Source organism: Cibotium barometz, chromosome 58 (genome assembly GCF_041138505.1).
Source record: "Cibotium barometz isolate CiBa-2024 chromosome 58, ASM4113850v1, whole genome shotgun sequence".
Lineage (NCBI taxonomy): Eukaryota > Viridiplantae > Streptophyta > Polypodiopsida > Cyatheales > Cibotiaceae > Cibotium > Cibotium barometz.
The window spans coordinates 27,510,657-27,515,275 of NC_141103.1; positions in this window are offsets into that span (position 1 = coordinate 27,510,657).

Below are 4,619 nucleotides of genomic sequence, written 5' to 3' on the forward strand. Positions count from 1 at the left end.
TGTCAAGAATGCTGGGAAAGCATTTTGACCGTCTTGTGATTAAGGTCGTGGAGACCTAACTGATAAAGTTGCAACTGCTGACGGAGAGTCAATGGAGGACGTCTCGTGTAGCAAGGTCGGCCGAGGTCTTGACCAGCCTCGGTTCGATTAAAATGGTGAGCTTCCGGTACGGTGGATGAGGGACCAAGGAAGCGGCCTATGAGTGAAGCGCTAGGTCACCTGCGAAGGATCCTAGAGGGTGCTGACCATACGGTGCTCGGGCTCTGGGTCGCCCAGGATACCCACGCGTGCGTCGAGGAAGATATTGGAACAAGGAGTAAGAGTTGTTTTCTGGAACCGGGCATGGATCTGGTTGACTGACCTTGCTGGTCCTCAACGGATGAGTCCATGGCTCTTTTATATGGATCTGTTGGTTGATCTTGCTGATCTTCAACGAGAGTCCATCTTGATAAGTGATTATATTGCCGAGTATTATGGGCTAGGAACTATGGAAACGGCCTCTGTGTGGACAGGTGGTGAGCGTTCTAGTTGCCAATGATGCCATAGATACTCTGATGAAGGAATGATGGGAAATTATGAATCAACTGGATAAATTGGGAGATTGTGATCAGTGGTACTATGGTTTCATTAAAGGATTGTTTTAAAGTTAGCTGATGCTAAGAAAAAGGCAATTTTCATATTGGGTGTGTAAGTGGTGTGGCTAGTTTTATGTTTGCATGAAATTCCGGCTAGGGGGCCTTGGAACTCTTTTCCTTGGTACCCGGGACAAAACCTAACCAAATTCTTAATTGGATCCCATCACTACAGTGGTTGGGCGGTTGGCTAACCCATGGGACTGGATGGGGTTAGGCTGGACTGATGGATCCGTAAATCGAGACTCAAACTTTGGTTTTTACGATAGAAAAAAAAAATAAAAATAAATTCCGGACAGAAACTGTTCTATGGATAGGAATCAACGGCTGTGCCTCTTGAATGGGGAAAAAAGCGTTGATCCCAATGATCCAAGTGCAAGTTTCTTCCTTGAACTGACTAAGTATCTTATAGATGTAATTGGATCATCTCGATCAGAAATGATCTTGACTACGTTAGAGTAAAAAGTTATCCTGGTGGAATCGCCCGTGCTTTCCGGGTAAGGGAAGTTTTTTCCGGGTTCGTTTTTGGAAAAACCGACGGATTAGTCTCTTGTCCGGATATCCGTGGACGAGGCCCCGAATGTGGGACCCCTGTCCCGTGCCAGAAGTGCTACTTCCGCTGCTAGTACCCGAATCCGTTGCTCGGTGGGAACAGGGGGATCTCACAGTACGCAAGGTGTTTTTGCATTGAGCAAACATGTCGGATAATCCAGTACAGATTGTTGGTGAAAAGCTGGATAGGAAGAACTTCCAGGCATGGAAGTACAGGATAAAAAGTTTCTTGAAAGGATAAGGTTTTTGGAATCTCACTACAGGTGTGCTGAGCCAGAGCCTGAGGAGCTACCCCGACAACCTACACAGCAGTAGGCAGGTTATTGCTCATAAGCAATGGTCAGAAAGAGCATTCAAAGTGCTGCATTATCTGTCTATATGTATTTCTGATGCTATGCTCATACACATACAGGATGCTGAGAATCCCAAAGATGCATGGGATACTTTGGTAAAGATGTTTGATACAGACACGAGTGCTCGCAAGTCTCACTTGCGACAGCAGATACATAATGTGAAGCAGAATAAAAGGAGCATCCATGATTATGTGCAAGAAATAAAGAAGTTTGCAGATGCATTGGCAACAATTAATGCCCCCATGCCTGATGATGATTTGGTGGATATTACCTTGCGTGGCCTTGGCAAGGAATATAAATCTTTGATACATCTATCTCAGTTATGAGGAGTACAGGTTTACTAGACTTTGATGAGTTGGTTTCACTCTTACTTGTTGAGGAAATCAAACTTAGTGATTGTTTTTTGGATGCATCTACTAGCCATGATGATAATGGTAGAAATCAGGCTTTCTATTCGCAGAGAGGCTTTAGAGGTAGGGGGAGATTTGCATCACGTGGACATGGTGGTAATGGTCGTGGATGGCAGGACAGGTCATCACAACAGATTTTTCAGCCCACATATGGTGCTAGAGGTGGTCGTGGATATACACCTCAGAGAGGTAGAGGTAATCCTCGAGGTAGAGGACATTGGCAAGGCCAACAAACATCTATGCAAGATGTGGAATGCCATTATTGTGGGAAATATGGTCATATGGCGAGAGATTGTTTCCGTAAACAGAATGATTTGAGAGGGGGTAGAGCACAACGTGGTGGTCATTATGGTGGAAATTATGCACAACATGGTGGTGGAAATTATGCATCAAGCAGTAATGATGGCACTGCAAATCACTTGTTTGCCATGAAACATGTTGTGGGATCTATGATGACAAATGCTGAGAATGATGATACTTGGTATATGGACTCAGGAGCATCAAACCATATGACATGTCATGGTGAATGGTTTGAGCATATGAAGCCTCTCGGGGGGGTCACTCGTATAAATATGTAAGTATCACGTGGGTTCAACAGAAGGATATTTTAAATATTTAAAACTTACAGAAATATATTTACAGAGGGGATTTATTTATTGTATTTTAAAAAAAAATTACAGATTTGAATAGGAAAGGATACATTATATTCACTAAAAAATTCACAGATAAGGGACTTTTTAAATAGGCCTTGAACGCACATGATATAGAGGATTTACATATAGTGACCCCCCCGAGTGAAGCCTATGGATGTAAAAGGCTATGTGGTGATATACCCAGCATGTCACATGTTGGAAGTGTACCATTGGTCATACACAATGGTCAAACAAAGTCTATGTCAGATGTATTGTATGTGCCTTCTATCACAAAGAGCTTGGCCTCAGTTGGTCAAATGGTGGAACAGGGATTACAGGTTCGTTTCAACGAGCATGGTTGCTTCGTTGAGGACTTCAAACATGGATGTAGAGTCATTGCTAAAGGCAAGAAAGAAGGCAGGTTGTTTAAGATGGATGCTGGAATTCCTGAGCTAAAATCAGCCATGTTCTCTAAAAGCAAGAATGTGGTACAGGACATTGATATGTGGCATAAGAGTATTGGACATGTCAATATACAAAGATTGAAGAACATGCAAACAAGAGGCATTGTCAGTGGATTGCCTAGATTCAAATATGATGGGAATATGCATGTTTGTGAAGCCTGTCAGTTTGGAAAGCAGGCAAGGTTGCGGTTTCCTAGAGAAGGAAATATGAGTAGCAGGCCACTTGAGATAGTACATAGATATGTATGGGGTCCAAACCCATCTATCAAAGGTAGTTTATACTATGTGACATTCATAGATGAGAGCATGCCAGATTACTATTGGGCAGAAGCATGTGCTACTGCAGTGTATATACTATGTCCCAATGCTTTTTCATTCCTGCTCTTCCACTCATTTTTCCCTCTCACCTCTGGGCATTCATCTCTTCCCTCAACTAGCCCCCATAGATTTTTCCTCATGAGCAGATACATGGTTTTTGTCTGCATGTGTAAAACTGCTCCCCATTAAATTTGGCTATCTCTTGTGCTGTACTCATGATAATGTGAAGGGGGTCTTTTCTCGATCCAATTTCAAGATTCAAGGGCAATGTCTACCCTTTTACAACTCAATCTGGTGTTTAGGAGATGATTACAAGCATAAAATCACCACAAAAATTACATTAAATCAAGGGTAACCAATTTGTACGAAATGGTTGGAGTATCAAACCATCTCTGAATTGCAATATGAAGTTATAGGGATCTGTATCAGATACCTAATGGTTAATTTGAACCCTCTATTGCACCAAAAAATAGTGATTAGCATTGATTAATCACTGATTAGCAAATTAATCCTCTATTTTGTGTGCAAAAAATAGAGTATGCGGGGGGCCTAGATCTGAGGCCTTGGAGTTAAAATGAGCTCAAATGCTTTCAAGGCCATCAATAGCAATTAGTCTAGTAGAGGATTAAGCCAAGAAACACAAGATTTGACCAAACATTGAATGCTTAATCTCTATTTTACCAAAGTCACCTCTGTAGATTTGATGAAGAGCTTGGATCTCACAGTAGACTTGATCAAATCAAATTCTGACTTCCCCAACTTGTAGAGCACCCTTCAAAACCCCTAGGGCCAAGAGGAATTAGACCCATTTGATCTAGAGCAGTAGAGATTTCAATTTCTCCTCAAAAAAAGGATGCCTGCAGATTAGCGAAAATCGTGAGCTATGGTAGGCAGTTTGCTGCGTTGATTCGCTTGGCTGGAGCACAAATGAGATAGCTTTGTATGCCTAGAAGGGATTGCCCTAATGTTGCTCCTGGAGGGAGATCAAGCCCCTCCACTGGCTAGGGGTACAGAGGGCTAGTTGCCCTAATGTTGCTCCTGGAGGGAGATCAAGCCCCTCCACTGGCTAGGGGTACAGAGGGTACAGAGGGCTAGGGGTACAGAGGGCTAGTTGAAAATAACTTAAAAAATGATTATTTCTTAATTATCTCTACTAATCCTCTTAGATAATGGGCTCATAAACTTGATGGATTCTAGGCTAGGCTCTGATACCATGTTAAAAATACAGCAATGTGATGAGCTATGGTGGATCAAATAC